The sequence below is a fragment of the Neltuma alba genome, unplaced genomic scaffold, assembly GCF_004799145.2.
Source record: "Neltuma alba isolate B1F8T4 unplaced genomic scaffold, ASM479914v2 tig00011902_pilon, whole genome shotgun sequence".
NCBI classification, from domain to species: Eukaryota; Viridiplantae; Streptophyta; class Magnoliopsida; order Fabales; family Fabaceae; genus Neltuma; species Neltuma alba.
The window spans coordinates 407587-416427 of NW_021636500.1; the positions used below are offsets into that span (position 1 = coordinate 407587).

The 8841-nt window shown below is 33.2% G+C and overlaps 1 pseudogene; it reads right to left on the reverse strand.

Annotated features, from left to right (window-relative positions):
- Positions 1–4871: 4871 nt before the first annotated feature.
- On the reverse strand, positions 4872–8377 carry LOC114719288 (PH, RCC1 and FYVE domains-containing protein 1-like; annotated as a pseudogene).
- Positions 8378–8841: the final 464 nt, after the last annotated feature.

An 8841-nucleotide genomic window follows, 5' to 3' on the forward strand; every position in this document is an offset into this window, starting at 1 on the left:
CAAGAACGACTTGTGTGTAATTTGAAAGTCTTTCTTACCAAGAACGATTTTAAGTGCAGATAAATGCCAGACAAGCTTTCATGCACATCAAAGATAGATTATGAAGAAATCGTTCAGCGGATAAATGAGGTTAAAAATTATTCACCTGAAGAACGATTTTAAGTGTAGCATATTAGTATATAATCTTACTTTTTGTAGTATTTTGGTAAAAAGGCTTGTTGTGTGGCATTTGTTCGGTTTGATGAGAAATTAAGTATTGGGAATGGACCTTTTATGCCTGTGGCCAAAATAATAATAATAATAATTTAGTCTTGCAACTTAATTGCTACAATTAAAAATTTACAATCAAAGCATAATTTTTTTTGTTACATATTGTTTGGTATGAGAAAAATAAAAAGAAGAGGAAGTGACAAAAAATTTTATCAAGCTCTATTTAAAAAATTAAAAAAATTGAGATTTTCAAATTTTAATCCAATATAGACGTTATAGCCTCATGGAAGCATTGTTAAGGATTCTTATTTTTACATGTAAAATTAACAGAGATTCATATGTGAGAGAGTGAACAGGAAAAAGTAAAATCGTTCTTGGCGTGAACGATTTCTGAAATCGTTCACGCCAAGAACGACTTGTGTGTAATTTAAAATCATTCTTCTCAAGAACGATTTTAAGTGCAGCACGTTGATAAATAGTTTTAAAAGTGTAGCATTTTGGTATATAATTTTATTGTTTATCGTATAGTGATAAAAAAGCCCACTCACTTCCTCCATGTTTGACGGAAGTACATTTGGGGATTAATGAGTAAGATTTATTTTGGAGCAGCCTTCTCTATCTACATTTAAAAATCAAGATATTCTTCCGTCATGATAGCGTATAAAAGTAGCCAAATTTAAATGAAAAATAAGTTGAAATGGGCGAAAGTAACTGAAACTAACAGTGAAAAAAAAAATCGTTTCAAATTAATTTTTTTTTTTTGACCGGACGTTTCAAATTAATTAAACACTATACATAATAAACATAAAGAACAATGATCGCATTAATTATGGTGACAGTTAATTTAGTAGGTTAGAAATAATGATAAAATATCCAAATAGATTAATATAAAAGGCGGAAAAAAAATAAGTAAATAAAAGAGTTAAAAAACCAGGTGCACAAAATAAAATAAAAAGGCTATGAATAGAAATAAATCATAACGGGGGAAATGAAAATAACTGACATGCCTTTACTTGATTATTTTTAACACGCATTTTTTTTGCTTAACTCATGCATTCATCATATTTCTTATAATAATTCGCATTCATTACTTTTTTCTTGCCTGGTGAATTCACAACTTCCCACTCAATAAAATCCTAAAGAAAGATGCTTGGGAAGAGCTGGGCTATAACCCTGACACTTTTTCTTTTTTCATCGCTCTTTTAAGCTATTTTAATTACTCCATACCTTTATGTTTTTGATACAGTAAAACTTATTTAAAAAGTTATTGAATAATATTAAAATACAGTATAGAAAAAACATAAAATAAAATACAGTAAATTATGTATACAAAAATCATTAAGCATGATCAACATCAATCTGTCTGATACATTCAATAAAAAATATATCAGATATCTAATAAAAAATATCAAATATAAAATTTATAAAAAGTTATTTTATTTGTAAGTTGTTAGTAATCGATGATGCGAAGACCCGGTTTCCCGCTCGATCCTAATCCTATTTCCACTTGCATAATAATCACATAAATGGGCCGCATCGTCTTAAAGGTTATTTGAGTAGAAACAAAACTATACTTTTTTTTCTTTTGGCCAAATACAAAACTATAATTTTAAAAGTATTTTTGTGGTATACGAAATAGATATATAGAAGAATTTGTCTTGATTTATAAAAAAATACTTTTAAAAAGTGATTTTAGGGTTACCCAAACACCACCTTAGACAATAGAAATAGAGATGTGCTTAATAACTAATAGGTTTTGAAGTCCGCAAAGAAGCTTCTTTTTTCATAAACATCAAGGGGAAAAAAACAGTAAGAATTGCCTCTAATTAAAAAGTATTTATACCTAAAAAAGTTGAAATAAAGAATATTTAGGCACAAATTTTTAGGAAAGCAAACGTTTCAAGTTATGTTATATATATTAGAAAAATCGACACGACAACATATACAAATTATAGATAAAGCAAGCAGTATGAAATCCTTTTTTCTGTCAACTGTCAACTGTCAACTTTGGGGTTATGAAAAATTAAAAAAATGGAGTTATAAAATTTTAACCAAAAAAACATTTTTTAACCAATTGATAGAGAAAATATGTAAGATAAAAGAATAAAAAATAATTAAAAACTTTTAATCTTACTTTATCAATTTTTTAAATAGAGATCATTAAAAAAATTTTCCCTTCTCAACTTCCCTCCCCTTTCCTCAGACCAAATAGAACCGTGAGTTGTGCAGATTTTAATAATTTCATCGAATCTCTCTTGCTGTTGTATCAGTGTCAAACTTATTCTTCTTTTTTTAAAACCATTTTTTTTAAATTTGTAGCTATTTTTTCAGTTATATAAAGTTATAAACTACGAAATATATTTAGAAAAATCAAACTAATTTTTATCACAAAAAAACTAATTTTTAAAACTTAGAATGGCTTCATGAAGTTATGTACATTTATAGTGATGGTTATTTATTTCTGGGAAATATCCTCAAAGAACTTCATTAAAACATCATTTCTTGAGACTATTAATTATTTTACAAAAATGTCATTTTTTTTATGACTATCATGATCTTTACTATATAAGATTCTGTCTGTTTATTCTCAGATATAATAAATAATAAATGAGGGGGAGAAAAAATCACAAAAATAACAATCATCTTAATGAGCATCCAAACTAATTTCTCATTGATTCAAATTCAGACCTAAATATCCTACGTTTAGGGGAATTTTATTATTGATCATTTATCCCAATCATTTATCTCGAAACACATGGCAAGGAATTTTATTATAGTGATAATTAATTATCAAAATGTACAAAGCACTACTAAGGACTTGTTTGGTATGAAGGAAATGGAGTGGAAGGGAGGGAAAAAAATTTTAAGATTTAAAAAATTAAAGAATTAGGGTTTTAAAATTTTAATAAAGAGAGGATGTAATATAAAAAAGTAATAAGAATTAATTAAAAGCTTCTAACTCCCTTTTTATTTTTTTAAATTGAGCTTATTAAATTTTTTCTCTCATTTCTTTTGTTGTTTTTTTAATATTAAACGGACCCTAAATATATACAGATCATATTATTAAAACTATTAACTAGGTTTGTACATCTCGACCACTTTTAGTTTTGCTAAAACTAAATGCAAGGCTATCTAACAGGTTTAGCACAAGGAACAAGGCAACCATACTACTAGCATCAAGCTATCTATTCCCTGTTAGTACACAATTTGATATGAAATTCTTGTAATGAACGTAATTATAAGCAAGGTACTACCTCTGTTTCTAAATATAATATTTAGTTTGCAGTACAAATGATATGACATAGTATATTTCAACGCATAATATAAATTTGTCCAACAAACCACCATTTCATAGTTTATCCTAATGCCAAATCGAAGGGGTACTAGATCCTGCAAGAAACAGAGTAGCATGCTAAGAGAATTCCATAAATATGATTACTTGATCATTGTTATCCTAGTTTTCCCATAATAAATTAGTCAAGAGCCTAAAATATCATACTCAAAAATATTTATACAATTAAGAATTGAGATTTTTACTTGGACATCATTGCTAGTGAAAATGTTTGTCTACATTGACTCTGACTCTTACTATTTCATTGTCACGTGGTAATTTACAAATAAGAACATAATGAATAAGAGAAGTTAAACGTTACCTTTTGACTAGTCTCTCCTGATAAGGCACCTGCCACATAAATTGCCACCATGACATGGACTTTGTTTGTCACTCTGCTTAGAAACCTACAATAAGTTTGTCTCCAAGTACGGTTGAAGAGCAGGGGCCCTACAAACGCCCAAAATCCAACAAAAAATCCCAATCCCATGCTCAAATATAATTCTTGAGAGAACAGTGAGTCATCTTCTTCATGTAAAATGTTTTATCTTCTGGGCATTTTTGCCAAGCGGCAATCCACAAAGATCAAAATTTCCTTCATAACATGAGACATTAAAACTCTGTAACTGTGTTCCTATTTGGATTTTTTCATGGAGAGTGTTGTTTGACAAATCTAACACAATGAGGTGATCAATATGAGCAAGACTTGGAGGAATTGGCCCTGATAAATTATTTTTCAACAAATCAAGAAATTTAAGTGATTTTAGATTTCCAATCTCCTTGGGTATTTTTCCACTCAATTTGTTACTTGACAAATTCAAGGAAACCAATCCCAACAAAGACACAAGTTATCGTGGTATTTAAGTATTTTTCTTGATAGAGAGCATTGCTAGAGAGATCAATGCTTTTAAGAAGGAATCTTGGCCTCATAAACATGTAATCCTCACTTTTCCACATCAATGTTATATAGAATTCCAAACTATCAAAGATAATATAATACCATGTTGTATTGATGGTGTACTAATGATAGCTCTTACTTAAGTTGATGTGCTCTTGTGCCATAATAGTAAAATTTTGAAGGCAAGATGGAATTTCATTAGAGAAGTTATTATGAGAGAGACCTAGGAGTCAAAGTCAAGTGGCAAAGATGCACAGGTAGATTTCTATATAAATGATTCAATCTGTAAGCTTAGAATTTCCAACTGTTCAAGGCTTATCCCAAATGAAGGTACTAGTCCTGACAACTTGAGGCGGAGACATATTATCTTCTGGGCACATTTTGTTGAGTGGCAATCCGCAAAGATCAAGGATTCCTTCATAAGATGAGGCATTAAAGCTCCACAACTGTTTTCCATTTGGGATATTTCCATAGAGATGATTGTGTCACAATAACCTCAACAACAGCGACAATATGCCACACTCCGCACCAACAGCTATTGTTCTTAACCCTGACAATGATTGTACTTCTCTAGGAACATTCTCCCTATCTCCATGACCCAGGACACTAAATGTGAAGAGTTGCCCAATTGAAGTTGTCAAGGCTGTGTGCCATGTACCACAAGTGACAAAAGCAACATAAGTTCCCCAAGTAGACCTGAAATTCGTTTCGGTATCCAATGACTTGCATCAGTGCCATGACCAAGAAGTCCGGCATTACGAGTTCCATCACCCCAAGTATATAGTTCTCCTGCCACTGTAACCGCGCAGCTGTGAAACTCCCCACAAGCAACAAAATCAACAGTTGTAGAAGCTAAACTACACTAGACTCCAGTGGCCCAGGCAAAAGCACATCTACCCTTGGATTGAACTGACTGAAATTTTTATCTACATCAACTCCCCTAACATTCTCAGTAGTAACCTCCCCCCATATGTATACATTACCCCAGAGCATCACAGTCATCTGGTGCGGATCCATGACTTGATGTGCTGGGGGCACTCGAAACACTAACTCGAATGGCATCTAAACCAAATCCTCTTGCTTGCATATTTGAAGGGTCTAATGGTGAATTCGATCTTTCAAAATTGACAGACTTCAACAGTCCAAAGGGCTTTGAAGCAGTCTTATTATGAAAATTCACAGAAGCATCAGGAGATTTAACATCTAGTGTACTAACTGAACTTTTACTTGGACAACTTGATGTCAAGTCTCTGTTATCCTAAAAGTAATTCAGCCAGAAAGAATTATATATAGGTTACCATCTATTATAACATGGAAGCAATAGGCAGACTAATGCCACCAGTAGAAATACATGTAATTTGGTAAGCTTTTAATCACAAAAATTCATATCACTGTAGAAAAGATAAAAGAGACTAATCAGAACAATCAATTGCTCATAAATCATGACAAAGAATTGCACGAGAAAGTGAACAGCATTTGGGTTGAGACAAACTGTCCTATACATCCTTTCAGAGAATACCAGTTAAATCAGAATATGAAGACAGTATCTTAAAGGAAACAGTACATTCATCCAATCATCAGAAAAGTAGTAAGTTCTCTCCCTTCGTCCATCTAAGATTTTAATCCCAGGGAAAATGGTGGAATACTCCATCATTTCCAAGAAAAAGATCTATCTTCTCCCCCAGCTTATAAGTCTTGGTAAAAGAGACGTGACACAAGTAGAATGATATTGAACTACACAAAGGTGGGTTTACATCAAGATAGACACCCCCATTACTCCACCCATCAATTTTTGACCGCCCACCTTGGCCAGAAGATATCAGAGCTTTGATGCCAGCAATCCACACTGCTGCCTCAACTTTATCCTCACAAGTCAGTAAAGAGCTGAAAAAAATCTAGTAATGACAAAAGTGGAGGAAATGGAAACTAGATAATGATGTAATCACACAAAGAATTTCAGAATTCATCACCAACCAAATCAAGGGACCACTTTCTGTTGTTATAAATAAGGGAAAAGAATAGATACTTCTCCTCAGGACTTAGACACCATTTAAAAACAGCCTGCCAGAAGATTGAGGAAGAGCAACCAAAGAATGACAAATGAATCTATGGAACAATTTATAAATATCACCTAGTAATAACAACACATGATGAGGTATTTGAATAATATAAGATAAAATTCTAGAGATCTCCCTGTTCTTTGTCCAGGAATAATTGTTAAGGCAGAAGAAAGATTCAATCTTCTTTCTACACTGCTTGAAATCTAGATTAAAGATGATTCATCCTCTTGTTTTCAGATAGTTTAGTGAGTACAAAAGTAAAGAACTTAAACAAGTTTGATAATGCAAGAAACACAGAAAAGTTACAATGCAATAAGAATTCAAGAGTCCATCAATATAACCACTGCTGCATTCCTAAGAGTCAGTCTCAAGATTTATGTTTAAGCTGGTTTGAACCCTTGCTAATTGAACCAAGTGGTGCTGGTGAAAAAAATTGAACTAAGTGGTCATCGGTAAAATAGGGACATGATTTGCAATACTACTTACATCAAAGTGACAACACCCAAAAAGATATCCCTTAAATATCATCCATGGTATAATTAAGACATTCATAAACATATCGCCCCGCCCAAAAAAATCAAAGAAAATCCAATGAGAGGCCACAATAGAATACACAAACAAAAACTCACCTCACACCACATCACTCATCACTATCAAAAAGCACAAAAGAGTAGCTATCTTGATTATTGTCCAAGAAGGCACTCAATTAAGTAGAACATTTGAGTATTCAATAACAAGATCCTAACATGAGCTTTCAGTTATGAGCCAGCTTACATTGGAAAGCCTGAACGGATAAAACTTGGGCTTTCCTTTCCGACCATATTTAAGCAGTTGGGCACCCTTTTTAAAAGGAATCAATGCCTGAAGAAAGCAGAAGTAATAGGTAATGACAGCAAAATAGTCTACAAGATATTGAAAGATGCAATTGTTGTGTGTTTATCAAAGATGCTAAGAGTAATCACACAAAAGAACTATCCAATTGACATTCTAGTGAATATACAGTTTTTTTTTTTGGTAGAAAAAGATAATCGGAGAAATTTTATCATTAGAAAATGGCATCCAAAGACATCTATTCTTTTAAAGAATAAGCCATTAACAATTCAGAACCAAAGTTACTCCCAATACATGCTGAAGCATCCTATTGGAACACAAATAGTCAGTCCCATCATATCTTTTGAGACTCCTCATGTTCAATAGCAGTGATAAAGCATGAGATCATTCAATCAAACCTTCTCATTCAAAAGGGTGCAGACCTTCATCATAAATAGAACTGCTTGAAAGTTTACTGATCATCCATTAAAAAAAAAAATCAATATGTGCTCCCCCATATTTTCATTTTGGCCTTTACTCTTCCGGTCTTTCGACTAGAGTTAGCAGCAATTCCAACTTCCCTCAGTATCCAGACAACGGAAGACACGCTGATCATAATATTTTTGGCCAGGGAACGTGCCTTCAACAAGAAACCCAATCACTATATTGTATTGAAACAAACCAAATGACAAATACTCCAAGCAAGCTGCAATATTCACAAGAACTAAAGCAAAAATTATAAAGCGTCACATAAAGTTTGTGACTCACACGCAGAGAGAGAGAGGGAGAGAGAGAGACCTGCTCTAAGTCACAGTGGGCATTCCCGTAGCTAGCAAGATCTGCCGTTCCATGTGAAAGATTCACAGAAACGCCACCACCCTCTTCGATCGCTGGATGGAGCTCCGGTCATCATATACAACAATTCCACCCTCTTGCCTACGCAACCATCCACACCCAAACCTCACTCTTTCTCTCAAACAAAACCAGCTTCTTCTTCACTCTCAAGAATGCACGAAGTTCTGTTAGATCTATTCCTCCTCGCGGAAACCGCATCTCCAGAAACCCCATTGACAAAATCAAGTCAGAGCAGAAACTTCTTCAACATATGAACTGGGATGGACCAGAAAAGGAACCCGGTTCTTTGACAGGCAAGAAGCAGCTTCTCGGACACACTCTGCTGGTCTACAGCAGAATGGAGGGTGCAGGAAAGTATTCCGGCGAGCAATGCAGGCTCCGGCGTCGGCTAACTGGCGAAGGGACTAAGGAGAAGAGGAGACAGCATACAGAGAATGAGAGTGTAAAAGTACAACCACTCAAAGACGAGGACAGAGGAAAATATTAAAAAGACAATAAATAAAGATGGAAAAACAGAAACTAACCTGAGTCTGAGAGATGAAGTCATAGATAGAAAGGAGAAGGAAAATATAGGGCCTGGTTGTTTTTTGTTTTTTTATTCTCAAAATAATTTTATAAAATTATTTTTAAGAGCAAGTTTTAGAAAAAAAAATTAAAAAAATTTGTTTGGAAAATAA